This window comes from Chlorocebus sabaeus, chromosome 7 (assembly GCF_047675955.1).
Source record: "Chlorocebus sabaeus isolate Y175 chromosome 7, mChlSab1.0.hap1, whole genome shotgun sequence".
Classification (NCBI taxonomy): Eukaryota; Metazoa; Chordata; class Mammalia; order Primates; family Cercopithecidae; genus Chlorocebus; species Chlorocebus sabaeus.
The window spans coordinates 85,320,535-85,336,785 of record NC_132910.1 but is presented as its reverse complement, the minus strand read 5'-3'; the positions used below and the strand labels follow the sequence as shown (position 1 = coordinate 85,336,785).

Below are 16,251 nucleotides of genomic sequence, written 5' to 3'. Positions count from 1 at the left end.
TGTTTTTTACTAAATATTTCCTCTTTTTTAATCTTTTTAATATACTTCATCGCCATACCTAATATTTTTGTATCTTTATTACAAACTACAAATATGCATTGCTTATATTTTAATTTATAATTTAAATTTATTAAACAAATGTATATACATAAATTTTAGTCCAATAATTTGACATGGCTATTCCATTCACCATGCAAATTTGTATGTCCAGACAATTTCTTCCAACATATTTAAATAATATATTTAACAACTTTTTTGAATTCACTGCAGAGTTTGACAGATAGAAAATCAACTATTTGGGGGCTAAGGTAAAATTTAGTTATCTTACTCTTGCACCCAATAGACTCACATACACACACAGGCATACACACACGCACGCACACGTGCACACACACACACATATTTTTTCCTATTCATCTAATATAGAGGTAATTTTTTTTAATCTTAATCTCCATCATGGTTATATAGGTGCTTAGATTTTTTAAACTTTTATTGTACTCTATTCTTTAAAAATGTACAATATGCTACAGGTTTGTTATACTTCAATAACAGGGAAATGAATTAATTAAATTAATTGAGTGAATAAATTAAATGACTTACTTTTAGTGAATCCATTTCTTTTCTTCGCAATTGGCTGCAAAAGTCCAGTCGTTTAATCACAATTGCTACTCACACCCTCAACCCATCACAGCCTGAGAATCATGGGATACACTGTGTGGGAGGGAGCCATGGAAAGCCAAGATGAATGGGGACAGCATGTGAGGGCCTGGTCAGGCCCCTGCACCTCGTGTCCCTGGCTTCTAGGAGCACAGAATCAGGCTGGGTACAGAGGCCTCTTTTCTGCCCACGAACCAGCAGGGGAGCTCCATCCAAAGAAAGTCAGGTCTCCCCACCACGCTAGTCAGGGAGCATGAGGGGTCAGGACTGGCTGGAGGAAGGAAGAAGAGAAGCGACTCTGATCTGTCACCACATTTAGGTGCTCTGACCTGCCTCTGCCACATTCAGCTGCTGGGGAGTTGGCCTCGGCCCTCTGAGGGGCCACTGGCACTCAAACCGGCCTTGACTTCTCTGCTTTCTTCTCAGATCTCACTGCCTCATCATGGGCTTTCTGCTACTCTGGTAGCTTTTTGGCCTCTTGGCTTTTCTGCCTTTTGTCAAACATGATCTTCTGGTACAGGTACTTGTCCAGCTTCTTCATCATAATGATCAGGAGCTTGGCCTCGCTCTCCTCCTCCTGGGCCAGCAGCTGCTCCAAACTACCCTCCTCTTCGTTTACTCCCCCTTCATCACCATCACCTTGTCTTCCTCCTCCTCCTCCTCTTCTGACTCATTCAAGTTTCCTGGGTCCTCTCCCAGCTGCAGAGCCAGAAGCTTCAGCTTCTCAGGTGGGATGTAATCTCCTTCTTCCTCAGTCACAAAGGGTGAAGGGTGTGGGGGTAGCTGCATTGCAGGAAAGTACTCTGCTCCAGGGAAGTGCAGTCTAGCGTTCATGGAGTCAAACACCTACTGGGGCTCCACATAGTGCCTGCTAATAACTGACGTCTGCTGCCCAGGCCAGTCGACAATCTGGTGGGTGCTGCATACTTGAGACTGATGCACAAAGGCTTTTGCCAGGATATGTCTCCCCAAAAACTCCTGATGACGAAGGCTAGGGCTTCAGGGGACACCTGTCAGTTAAGGAAAAACTTTAAGCCCTCAGAAAGCTTCTTGTGGTGCTCCTGCACCTCCAGCTCCTTCCTGAGGTCCTCCTTCTGCACCGCCAACTCCCCATCGGTGGGAAACCCATCCACCTCGGCCTCTTCCTCTGTGGCAAGCACCGCAGCGTGGGCCAGGCTCACACTGAGGGCCTCCAGTTTCTCCACTGGCTGCTCCGAGTCCAGCGCGTAGGTACCATCACTGGCCTTCGCCTCTGCTTGGGCCTGACCCTCAGCTTGAGGGAATAGTGAACGTTGAGCGACTGATAGAGGCTGAAGTTCATGGATGAAGCCCAGTAGGGTGGTGTAGAACGAGGTGAAGGTGGTCGTGACTCTGGAGTCCACGTCTGTCTGGTGGTGGTGGGAGAAAGTATAGGAGGTGATCCACACAATGGGCTGTACCAGCACCTCAGCCTGGTAGTAAATGCCTTTGACGGACAGGAAGACCTTGCTCAGGGCACAGGGAGCGATGACGTAATGCATGAACTCCACTGCCAGCCCGCAGCACAGCTGAATGGTCTCTACATGGGACTTCAGTCCAGGGGAAGGTGGAAAAGAGGAAGCACATGGAGAAGGCAGCGCCACCCAGGTCCCCCCAGGCGTCAGTGAATGTGGGGTACCATTCCTTGATGATATGGTCATGTTTGTGGTCAACCTTATTGTCCTTTACACGTTCCTCGGTGTTCCGCTCGCTCTTCCTATAGGCCTTCCGGGGCTTCCAGACAGATTCCTTGTATTCCCGGACCTTGTTGAAGATGAATTTTTGGAGGAGAAACCTGATGTCTTCCATAAGGTAACAAGTTTGGGCCGCAGTACCACCTTTATTAACCTTCTTCTTGTGTTTAGGTTCATGAGGATAAATGCCCATCAAGAGGCACCGTGGCCTCAAGTCAGCCATGTTCAGTGGGAGCTTCTTTCCTGGCTTTGCTTCCGGTGATGTAGTTGGCGGGTGAGCCTCCTTCCTGCTGCTGCTGCTCAAGGCCTCCTGTAGCTCCACGTTAAGCATCCCATGAGTGCCGCAGACTGACAGTGCCACTTCCTCCCGAAGTCTGTGTTTGTCCTCTTGTAAAAATCTTTTACTCTCTAAACATAAACCAAACTTTATATTAATTAATTTCATAACATTTAGTCTTCAGTTTTAGCACTTAATTATATATTTCAACTTCGGGGATAAAAATGCATTACAAAAAAGTTTACATTGCCTTTTAATGACCTATAGCCTACTTTATTATGGTTCAAGTAACTATTACTTTATTGAAAAAAAAATTATTTAATGGTCTTGTGTCCAGAATTGGTGGGTTCTTGGTCTCACTGACTTCAAGAATGAAGCCATGGAAACTCATGGTGAGTGTCACAGTTTTTAAAGATGATGTGTCCGGGGTTTGTTCCTTCTGATGTTCAGATGTGTTCGGAGTTTCCTCCTTCTGGTGGGTTCCTCGTCTGGCTGACTTCAGGAGTGAAGCTGCAGACCTTCACTGTGAATGTCACAGCTTTTAAGGAGGCACATCTGGAGTTGTTTGTTCCTCCCATCTGGAGTTATTCATTCCTCCTGGTGCGTTCGTGGTCTGGAGTTGGTCATTCCTCCCTGGTGGGTTCATGGTCTTGCTGCAGACCTTGACGGTGAGTGTTACAGCTCATAAAAGCAGTACAGACCCAGACTGAGCAGCAGAAAGATGTATTGCAAAGAGCAAAAGAACAAAGCCTCCACACCAAGCAAGTTGTGGCTGTTGGCACCGGCAGCCTGCTTTTATTCCCTTATCTGGCCCCACCCACATCCTGCTGATTGGTCCATTTTACAGAGTGCCAATTAGTCCATTTTACACAGAGCTGATTGGTCCATTTTACAGAGAGCTGTTTGGTACGTTCTGACAGGGTGCTGATTGGTGCGTTTACAATCCCTGAGCTAGACAAAGAGTGCTGATTGGTGCATTTACAATCCTTTAGCTAGGCACATAAATTCTCCAAGTCCCCGCTAGATTAGCTAGACACAGAGCACTGATTGGTGCATTTACAAACCCTGAGCTAGACACAGGGTGCTGATTGGTGCATTTACAATCCTTGAGCTAGACACAAAGTGCTGATTGGTACATTTACAATCCTCCAGCTAGACATAAAAGTTCTCCAAGTCCCCACCAGATTAGCTAGATAGAGAGTGCTGATTGGTGCATCCACAAACCCTGAGCAAGACACAGAGTGCTGATTGGTGCATATGCAATCCTCCAGCTAGACATAAAAGTTCTACAAGTCCCTACCCTATTCAGGAGCCCAGCTGGCTTCACCTAATGGATGCCGTGCCCGGCCGGGCCTAGCCATGGGCGTAGCTGCCTGTCAGTCCCATGAGTTGCCCTGGCACTCCTCAGCCCTTGGGTGGTGGATAGCACCAGGTGCCGGGGATCAGGGGATAGTGCCCGTGGGGGAGGCTCGGGCAGCATGGGAACACACCACTGGGGGTTCAGGTATGGTGGGCTGCACCTCAGGGAGGCAGCTCAGGCCTGGTGAGAATTCAAGCGTGGCATAGGTGGACTGGCAGTGCTGTGGGACCCGGCGTCCCCTCCACAGTTGCTGGCCCAGGTGCTAAGCCCCTCACTGCCCAGGGCCAGTGCTGCCCGCCGGCTGCTCCTAGTGTGAGGCCCGCCAAGCCCGCACCCACCTAGAACTCACGCTGGCCGGTGAGCTCTGCACACTGCCCCGGTTCCCCCCACCGCCAGCCTCTCCCTCCACACTTCCCTATAAGCAGAGGGAGCCCACTGCCAACTCGGCCAGCCCAGAGAGCGGCTCCCACAGTGCAGAGGCGGGCTGAAGGGCTCAAGCCAGCCAGAGTGGATGCCAAGGCCGAGAAGGCGCTGAGAGCCAAGGCTGCTAGCATGTTGTCACCTCTCAGTCTCCTTCTTATGTTCAAACAACGTAGTATTCAATGTCATGGTGTTTCTGAAACTGCAAGTAGTTTTTGTTTTTGTTTTCTATCCCACTGGGCACATAAAGAGATAACTAGACAGCCGTAGGACAGTACAGAACAAATGTGGGCAAAAGTCAAATCTATAAATGATGAACTCGTCCCTTTATATCTAACCCAATAGGTGAGCACCTTTAACTTATTTTTAGAACAATTATTTAACAAATACAAAAGCAAAAACAATGCATATACTGAAACACAAATAAGAACATAATATATAGCATGCAATAATTAGAAAGTTCCCTTTAGATTATCTCATTTGCCATGTAAATCTTCTCCTCAGAGTTAACCATTGTTAGCATTTTGGTACATGTAATGTTTACCTTTTAGACCATTTAAATTGCATTCACGATTTCTGCACACATATGCTCATATATTTTATTTTGCAACTTTCTCTTTTATGTTGAGCAAAATACCATTGATATATTTCCAGGTCAGTACTACCCATCTATCTTGCTGTGTATAATGGTTCGAGAGTATTTCTTACTATGACCAGAGCATACTTTACTGAATCATTTCTCTACTTATAAATATTTATTGTTTTCTATACCAAACGTTCAGGATTTTTTATACAGTATTAACTAGAAAATTTCTATGGTCAAATTCTTAAACATTTATAAAATCCTATGTAGGATTCTCTTATTCTCATTTATGCTTTCGATGTCTCTTCTGAATTTCTCCATGAAAACATCTCTCACTTCAATTCAATGATGTATTTATAAGTTATACGCTACACTAGTGAATGAGTTCTTTTTTGGCAACTGAGTTTCCGAAACACTATCTACTCTCAGGAAATGTATTTTGAGTTCAAGGGTAAATGAATAAATGAATTTCTCATCACCAAGTTACTTTTGTTCAGTTGTCATTCATTTCCTCTTAGTTAAGGTTGTCAAAATTAACCATTGCTATCTTATTTTTACTTTTTCCTTTATGCATAGCCTGGTAATTTTCCCCTCTGTGTTTTTGTAATTCATTTATTAATTCAGAACCAATTGGGCTAGAGGCTGGAAAAAGCAGGCTAGGGTCAGAACCGCAAGCTCTCTGTCCTCATAATCTTAAGTGAAAGAGATGAGAGGCAAGCACATAGGTATGTATGTGTACATGTCCATATATTTTATTAAGAAAAACTGGAGCATTATGGTAACCTATAACGAGGAGACATAATTTGTCAGTTACCATATTGTGCAAAATCTTGTATGTAACAGTTTGAGGGGTTATGCTAATAACAGTGAGATCAGCTTAACGTTTTTATACACTGAAGGGACATGTTCGGGTTGTCATTTTGAAAATATTGCTCCAGCTGTAATATATGAAAGAAGGTGAAAAGGGTAAAAATAAATGTAGGAATGTAGGAGGATGTTGCATCAATACAGAAAAAAAATGGGATGATAATTTGGATACAAGTAGTAAGAATGGAGATGGAGAGAAGTTCTTAAATACATTGGTGATATTGGCAGGACTTGATATGAGACTAAATATGGGGCTATCAAGGAAAGATAATTTGGCAAGGATTGGTTGCACCTTTTTAGATTTTGGCTTTAATATCTGAACAGATGAGAGAACAAAGATTGGTTTGATTGAAAAGATAATGAGCCCAGATATGTAGTTGGATTTTGGGTTCCTTTAAGGAATCCAAGTTGTAGATGCTTAATAAGTAGCTGTATACACTGATCTCAAATTCAGTAGGTTTTCATATGCATGAGAGGAGTTTGAAAACTCTAGCTTCAAGAAATAGCAAAAATTGAAATATACAACAATAACTTATGGAGAATTAGGAGTATGAACAAAATTTTTCATAGAATTGTGAAACTATGGTTCCTTCTAAAACTTCCCGTAGATAAGTAATTATCTAAAAGTCTATATAAAAACAGTTAGAGACTGCTAAAATACTATTTTAGCATGTTTGAATTTTTTGACAAAGAAAATTAAAATATAAAGTTTTGGTGTTTATTTTTATTTGCTGTGTTTTAAAAATAACCTTTAGCCCACCTTATGGAGTTCCTTCTTTGATATTTTGCATTTCATAAATATGACTTTATGACAACAAAAATAATCTTCAATTCATGGTACATTGGTGAAAAAGAAGAAAGGTGAGAGGATAATATGACATAGCTTGATTTAGAAATGCATGGATGATTTCATTTTTATTTTAACTTTTATTTGAAAACTGAACCCAGATAAGGCCATATTTACTCTACTCCATGTAGAGTAGTTCAAAGATAGGATTTCTCAAAGCAGAGCTTTGACGCTTACTCCGAATCAGTGGAAAGACATGTTATTCAAAAGTCAAAAGTGTGCTTTCACTTCTGTTATTTATGACTGCTGTCTCACAGTGTTGTCACCCTGCATGAAGCATTATATCCCTCTGATTTGTTGCAGTAGGTAATAATGCAAAAATATATGTAATAAAAACTACCACATAGTTCACCAAAAAGTACAAAAAAATGATACTACCTTTTTACATTGTATAATTTTCCACACATACAGTTTCCATTCAAATTGCTGGTCAAGTTTCAATAATTTGTTCAAATTTAAGCTTAATGTTCCCTGGGACGTCTACTAATCTTTAATAAAAGAAGAAGGTAATTAGTTCATTTACCGTTTTATTAATTTAGATTTATTCAAGTATATTTTTGTAAGAATTGTATTTTATTTGAAGGAAAAGTATTGTTCTTCTTAATAGGTGATTTCACTTTAAATTTTAAATAGGAAATACAATTAACTCTTCTTCAAAGGAATGGGATTTGTATTTAAAAATCTGAGTCTCCTTTTGAGAAGAAAGCATTATGATTTTTCCTAAAGTGTTAAGCACACACACACACACTTTATATATTTTTATATGTACACATATGTTTTATATATTTATGTATATACACACGTTTATTTTATATATTTATATATGATTTTTTTACATTTATATATATTTATATGTGTGTGCATATGTGTGTTTGTATTATATGGGGTTAGAGAGAGAACAGACTTCAGCTAACATCCTTAATGCTCTGATATACAAGTTGAAAATGTGATCAAAGTATCAGTTATTTGAATTTTTGAAATACACTGGAGATTCGTAACTGAAATTCTAATGCTGAATATGTTAAGGTTAATGGACAATAAAATAAAAGGAACAGTGCATTATTGGAATAAAAAAAGGATAAAGAGTCAATCATTTTTTTGTTTTAAGCCTTTCTGGTTGTCTAAAAATGACACAGAGAGTTCACTCTTCTTGAAGAGGACTGTGAATGTGAGTGACTAGCATTACAGGAAAACCTAAAAGCAAGAGCAGGCCTTGACCACAGCATTACTGTTTGCTTTCTACCTAAAATTATACTCTGATAGCTGTTCAGACTCCTGTCCCGTGCTGCAAAGTTTCCCCAAGTATTTGTCCTGCTCCTCTTAATGCCTGTAAAATACATCTCAGTAGATATTTTAAACTGACCTCTGTTATGTTTATGACAAAATATACAGAACAGCAAATAATTTGAAACACTGAAGGAGAAAAGAACCCCTAACACTTCAGCAGTACAGAAAATAACCAGAATCTATCTCATCATATATTCATCCGGTCACTAATTTAACACCAGTTACATGTCAGACCATATCCTAGATGCTTGGGATACATTGGTGAGCTAAACAACAATTTGTACATATGTGGAACTTAAATTCTAGCATGGCATAGAAAATATTTCATGTTCTTATATTTTCTGGTTGTACTAAAATATATAGGCAATAGCAAATATTATAATAACCACCATAGTGACCAAGATACCTTGTCTTCAACTGGTCACATTTAAGAGCATCTTTCTGTATTTGAGCATCATTCGGAGTTCATCAATATCAGATGACTGCTGTCACAACTAAAGGAAAAGTATGCACATTTGAAGACATGTGTAGTGAATATCTCTATATTGCTTTAAAATCCATGCACCAGAATCCCATATTATCCAATAATGGCAATTTGGGACTCCTTTTGCAATGACTTTATAAATCCTTACTTTAGATATATTTGGTTTTTGGGGGGTTGGGGGTTGTTTGTTTCATTTTAGGCTGTCATCTCTGTTCATAGTCTAACACAGTGTTTTGTAGGATATCATTGAAGACGTATTGTATGGTCCAGGGTGTGGAAGGAAAAAATATTTGACTACATATATTCTTACATTATTCCTGAAACTTGTGGAAAGCAACAGGAGAGAGGAAGTCATGAAGCCAGAAATCTTTAAAAATCACTATTTACAATGTCAGTAAAATATAGCATGATGCCCTGTGCTTTTGTTATGTTGTAGGAAAAGATGTTTAAGAAGACATGAATTTATGTGAACTGCTGAGATTTTCTGACAATTTTTATCTCTTTTACCTTCCAAGTGTAAACAAGATAAAATAAATATTATGCTTACATTACTGTAGCATTGGCAGGGATAGGTTTTATGAGTGTTATTGAAGCTAAAGGTTTTGGTCATCGGAAGCAAATGGATCAAGCTCAACATTTTGAATTTTGCAAACCAAAGAAGCAAGAGTTACTTTCTCATCCTGCCATCTTTCCACTTAATTACAGAGGCAATAAAGTAACTTCATTTATCTGATGATGATAAGCTAATTTATGTAGTAAACACCCAATGCCTATTATGTGGCAATAAAGATGATTACCTGCAAATGTTTCTTATAAACAGTTTCATAGAGCTTAGAAGGATTCTATTCTTAAATTATTATTTTTTTCTCATATGAACCATATTCCTTGTAACAACAACAACAACAACAAAAACTCAACTCTTTTGGAAGAGCTCTGACATTTGGTGTGATTCTTTACCATACTTTTGCGAGAACCAGGTGGAAATAATGAGATTGATGGAATTTCAGTCCCCAGATTTGATTGAGTGAAGGATAGAATTTAGAAATGTACAACAATGGGAATAGTGTTGAAATAAGTTATCTGAAAACAGATGCACACATTTTGGAGTCAATTCTCTTGCTTTATCTCTTTTATTATTATACTTTAAGTTCTGGGGTACATGTGCAGAATGTGCAGTTTTGTTACATAGGTATACATGTGCCATGGTGGTTTGCTGCATGCATGAACCTGTCCCTACATTAAGTATTTCTAATGTTATCCCTCCCCTAGTCCCCCATCCCCGAACAGCCCCCTGTGTATGATATTCCCCTCCCTATGTCCATGTGTTCTCATTGTTCAACTTTTATGAGTGAGAAAATGCGGTGTTTGATTTTCTGTTCTCGTGATAGTTTGCTGAGAATTATGATTTCCAGCTTCATCCATGTCCTTGTAAAGGACATGAACTCATCCTTTTTTATGGCTGCATAGTATTCCACAGTGCATATGTGCCACATTTTCTTAATCCAGTCTATTATTGATGAACATTTGGGTTGTTTCCAAGTCTTTGCTATTGTGAATACTGCTGCAATAAAAACACATGTGCGTGCGTCTTTATAGCAGAATGATTTATAATCTTTTGGGTATAAACCTTCTCAGAGGAATAATGTAACTCACTGATTTAGTCTCTAAGAATATTTTTTCCTATGTTTTTCACTTTAACTTGTTTTTCTCTCCAGTTTAAGGGCTTCTCAATATTTTAGTTATACTTGATAGAGCCTGATAAATGAGTGGAACATCTTCTATAGGACAACTCTCTCTATAGGAGTAACTGCCAAAAAATTTAGTGGCTGAAAAATTGACTTTATGATTCTGTAGGTACGTAATTTGGGCTGGGTTTACTAGGCAGTTCTGATTTGAACCAGGCATGGATTATCTTATTCTCATGCATCTGCAGTTAAATGGTGGACCAGCTGTGACTGGTTGGTTATGATGGATGGGACATCTGGGACCAACTTGCTTTTCTCTCTATGTATTCTTTTATCCTACAATCCTACATTAGCCTTGCCTAGACTCATTCCCATGGTAACCCTAGAGTTCCAAAGCCTTATTGTGCCAGCACTTTAAATATCCATTTGCATCAGGTTTTCTACTGTTTCACAGGCCTAAGCAAGTCATAAACCTTGCCAAGTTTCAAGAGATTTTAACATAGATAAACTTGACTTCTTGACAAGTAAAGCTGCAGAGCATTCATCTTTTTTTTTTTTTTTTTTTTTTTTTTTTTTTTTTTTTTTTCCCAGTCTACCATATTCCCTTTGAATAAAGCCACTAGGAATTTAATATTTAAGTCTCAGCAGTTCCTGTATTGAAGTGGTCACTTGAGAGTAGGAGGGGCACTGAATTCTTCAATGTATATGCCAACATATGACGTAAGATACAGGTTTCAGCATGGGCAAAGTGCTAAGGGATAAGGCAACTTAACATTTTTAGGGAAATTCTAATATTTTTATACTCTACTAGTAAAGGAAGTAAGATTAGGGTTTGTTCATAGAAAATGAGGTTTGGGGCCATGAATAAGTAACGAGTATCTAGAGAGGCCAGCCCATGGGTGACTCAACAGATGTCCTAAGAGGACTCTCAAAGGTTTCTAATCAAGCAGTTGCTGAGGTTTGCACTTTGGAAAGATCATTCTGGATGCATCATTTGGTAGTGATCAAGACTGAAATCCAGTAGACATTTAGTTGACTGTTATTTGAGTAAGATTCTGTAGTAGGTGCTGTTTGTTCTCCATTAGATCTCCTGTTAGCAGGCTGATGTGTCTATCCCCCAGCTATTGTAAGTGCTGCCTGCTAATGGCTAACAGGTACCCCAGTTCCTAGATAATTGCTTCAGCTAAAAACTTTGTTGGAATGTTATGTATCCACCTACTCATACTGGGGCAGTATCCATTCATGAACGACTGATATAGGGGCACCTTTCCCTCAAAGGGGCAAAACACTACAGTAAGATTTCTGTTTCAGAAGCCTCATCCTCCAGTGTAGATTCAGCCCAGGGTATACTTTACTGGAATTAATAGTCTTGCTTGACCCTTCCCTTTTCCTTTCGCTCACTTCAGACTATTTTTTTTTTATTAAAAGCTATCCTTCAACATAGTACCCAAATATAGTACCTTCAACTAGTACCCAAATCTCTGTCTCAGCCTCAGTTTTTAGATACGTGTTATTACTTCTTGAAGTAAGCAATATGCATATTTTTTATCATCAAACAGAATATACAGCATATGAGCACAAAGCCCTTTCTCAGACCTTCTGTTGTGTTCTCTCTTGGTTTGGTGCTGTGAAGAGTCCTCATAAAGCATTACTTATCTGACTCACTGAGCACATGTTCTGTGATGGGGTCATCAATTTTTTTTCTGTAAAGGTCAAATAATATATGTTTTTGGCTTTATAGACCGTAAAATCTTAGTCACAGCTACACAACTCTGCTAATTTTGTGTGAAGAGAGTCTTAGATAATACATATAGAAAATGACAAATGAATGATATAAGTAAATAGTGTCTATAGCAGTATTTCTTACACTGTTGTTTCTTATTCTTACTTGAATTCCTATGACACCACCCTCATAAACAGGTTGCATCTATCCCATTCGTATTGCTGATGCTACATTAAAATTTATGAATAGTTCAATTTATATATGATATTACAACTACACAGAGAATACTCATTTTTCTCTGCTCCACTTGATTGTAGGGAATGCAGACATACCCCGTTTTATTGCCCTATGAAGATACTGTATTTTTCACAAATTCAAGATTTGTGTCAAATTTGTGTCAAGCAAGTCTGTTGGCATCATTTTTTTCAACTGTATGTGTTCACTGTGTATCTCTGTATTGTAAAGGTAAACTGAGGCTGGAGCCGAACTGGGAACAAAGACACAAGGCAAATGGCAGTGAGAATAGCTTTTATTAGGGGTTGCGGGCGAGGGGGTCCAAAGGCGTGGGCCGAGGAAGTCGCACTGAGGGAGGAGGGTAGGGGCTTTGTATAGCCCGAGAGGTACGGAAGCTGGTTGTGCAAACAGGGCCTGGGGGGTCTTGAAACTACTAGGACAGGAGTTGAGTAAGGGTCATGACGAAGGGGTCTTTGGAAACTGTCAACTGAAACTGCTGTTTACGAACTTGGGGAATGCAGGTGAGCTGCAGGTCATGGGGGTGTGGTTGCCCAGCCGGAACTCTGACGCATGTAAGTCTGCGGGTGTGTACGAGGGTGAAGGGAGTCTTTAACAAAAGGCCTGCTACGCCGGGTAACTCCACCATGTTGGGTCTAGATCCCTGCCTAACATGTATAACATTTTAGTAATTCTTGGAATGTTTCAAAAGTTTTTATTATATCTGCTATGATGATCTTTGATAAGTGATCTTTGATGTTACTATTGTAATTGTTTTGGAAAGCCACAAACGACGCCCATATAAGACAGGAAAAATAATCGATAAATGTTACGTGTGGTCTGACTGCTCCACTGATCAGATGTTCTCCCCATCTTTCTCACTCTTCTCAGACCCCCCCTATTCCCTGAGTCACAACAGTATTGAAATTAAACCAGTTAATAACCCTGCAATGGCCTCTAAGCGTTAAAGTGAAAGGCAGAGTCTCATATCTCTCACTTTAATTCAAAAGCTAGAAATTATTAAGCTTAGTGAGGAAGGCATGTTGAAAGCCAAGACAGACCAAAAGGTAGTCCTCCTGCACCAGTTATCCATGTTGTAAATGAAAAGGGAAAGCTCATGAGGGAAAGTAAAAGTGCTACTCCAGTGAACACACGAATAACAAAGTGAAACAACCTTATTGCTGATATGAAGAAAGATTTAGTGTTAAATTCTTAAGCCAAGTTGTAAACCAGAGCAAGACCCTAACTCTCTTCAAATCTATGAAAATTAAGAGAGGTGTGGAAGCTGCAGAAGAAGAGTTGGAAGCTAGGAGAGGTTGTTGGTTCATGAGTTTAAGGAAATAGTCTCTATAACAAAAAGTGCAAGGTGAAGCAGCAAATGCTGTTGTAGAAGCTGTATCAAGTTATTCAGAAAACCTATCTAAGATAATTAATGAAGGTAGATACACTTATCCACAAATTTTCAATGTGAATGTAACAGCCTAATACTGGAAGAAGAATTCATTGAGGACTTTCATAGCTAGAGAGGAAAAGTCAGTGTATGACTTCAAAGTTTCAAGGGACAGGTTGACTCTTTTCTTACTGGTTAATACAACTGTTGACTTTAAGTTGAAATCAATACTCATTTACCATTCTGAAAATCTTAGGGCCCTTAAGAATCATGTTAAATCTACCCTGTGCTCTAGAAATGGAATAACAAAACCTGAAAGACAGCATATCTATTAAATCCAATGTCAAGACCTACTGCTCAGAAAAAAAGATTTCTTCCAGAATATTACTGCTAACCAACACTGCATCTGGTCATCCAAGAGCTCTGTTTGGGATGTATAAGAAGATAAATATATGATTTCAAGCTTTCTAACACTACACCAATCCTTCAGTTCATGTATTAAGCTGTAATTTTGACTTTCAACTCCTATTATTCAAGAAATGCCCTTGGTTCAGGTTATCCCTGCCATAGAGAGTGATTCTTCTGCTGGATCTGGGCAGAGTAAATTGAAAACTTACAGAAAAGGATTCACCATTTTAGAAATCATTAGGAACATTCATGATTCATGGGAGAAGGACAAAATATTAACATTAACAGGAATTTGGAAGAAGTCGATTCCAACCCTCAGAGTTGACTTTGGTGTTCAAAACTTCGGTAGAGGATATGATAATAAGTATAGATGTGGTGGGAATAGGAATAGAACTAGAAGATGTAACTGAATTCCTAAAATCTCATGATAAAACTTTAATGGATAAAGAGTTGTTTTTTATGGATGACCAAAGAAAATGATCTCATGAGTGGAATTTACTACTGGTGAAGACACTATGAACCTTGTTAAAATGACAGCAAATGATTTAGAATAGTGCATAAACTTTGTTAATAAAACAATGACAGAGTTTGAGAATTTACTCCAACTTTGAGGTAAGTTCTGTGGGTAAATGCTATCAAACAGCATGATATGCTACAGAAAAATCTTTCATGAAAGAAAAGTCAATTGATGTGACAGCCTCACTGTCTTATTTTAAGATATTGTCACAGTCACCCCAACCTTCAGCAACCAACATGGTGATTAGTCAGCAGCCATCAGCATCAAGGCAAGATCCTCCACCAGCAGAAATATTAGGCTTGGCCGAAGGGTCAGAGGATTATTAGTGTTATCAGTAATAAAATACACTTTAATTAAGGTATGTACTTTTTTTTAAGACATACTGCTATTGCACTCTTATTATAAAGTATAATGTAAACATAACTTTTTTTTTTTTTTTCTTTTTTCTTTTGAGTCAGGGTCTAGCTCTGTCGCCCAGGCTGGAGTGCAGTGGCCGGATCTCGGCTCACTGCAAGCTCCGCCTCCTGGGTTCATGCCATTCTCCTGCTTCAGCCTCCGGAGTAGCTGGGCCTACAGGTGCCCGCCGCCACGCCTAGCTATGTTTTTGTATTTTTTAGTAGACGACGGGGTTTCACTGTGTTGGCCAGGATGGTCTCGATTTCCTGACCTCGTGATCTGCCCGCCTCGGCCTCCCAAAGTGCTGGCATTACAGACATTAGCCACCACGCCCGGCCAATATAACTTTTATATGCAATGGGAAATCAAAAAAAAAAAAAAAAAAAAAAAAATGACTCAATTGTGATATTTGTTTTATTGTGGTGGTCTGAATCTGAAATCACAATATCTCAGTTCGTCTTTTTCATAATATCAGACTTAATAAAAAAGTTAGTCTTTCCTCTCTTCTTCCTTGTCTTCCTTCTCCTTCCTTTTGTGAGATTAAAGTTTTGAGTCATTTCCAAGGTGATAAATAAAACCGAGGGAAATATTCAGTGATAAATTCAAAATATTCTAATATAACTTAAAATACATGTTTGCAGGCCTCACTTAAAAACATTGAGCACTGTTGTACCATTTAATATCTTTCTCTGGAAAATCTTATTAAACTTCTTGATTGATTTTCACTTGAACTATTAAATACAAATTTAACATTTTATGTTTTCCTAATAGCTTAATAATCCCCTCCTACATTAAGGCCAAGCTAAATACATTATAGTAGTAATATTTTTCTCTCAGCTCACTTTTTTTATGAATATGGAATGTTGCTAAGCTGACATTAGGACAAAAGAAGTCTAAAATAATATGTTATGGAACCTTGTAAGATGCAGTTTGATTAACTGTGTGGTTTTATGATATGGTATTTCATATTGTGAGCTATTTTCATTTTGTTCATTCATTAATTTATTTCTACAACTAAGTATGTATTGACAACTATTTAGATGTTACTTGTTATAGATGCTAAAATGTAAAAAAAATAAAATAAAAATAAAAATAAAATAAAATAAAAAGATAGATAAAACATAACTTATTTCCCGGAGGAACTTAAAATCAAAGGCAAGGAAAACAATAAAAAATAACAAACTAAAGCAAAGGTAAGTGACTGGACATATTTGAAATAAAAGGTTTATGGATTAAGATATTAAGGAGAGCACACCAAGTTGAGAAATCAAGAACCTTCCTTAAAGAAAATAATGCTTAAACTTCATCTAGAAAACAAATAATATTTTATCAAGTAATGATATTAAAGAAAGAGCACAAAGTAAAAGGGTGACCCTAAATTAGAGCACAAAATAAATTCAACTTGAA

The 16,251-nt window shown here is 38.8% G+C and overlaps 1 pseudogene; it reads right to left on the bottom strand.

Annotated features, from left to right (window-relative positions):
- Positions 1-1,095: 1,095 nt before the first annotated feature.
- LOC103236716 (pescadillo homolog pseudogene) overlaps positions 1,096-16,251 on the bottom strand; it is a 92,042-nt pseudogene continuing 76,886 nt past the window's right edge.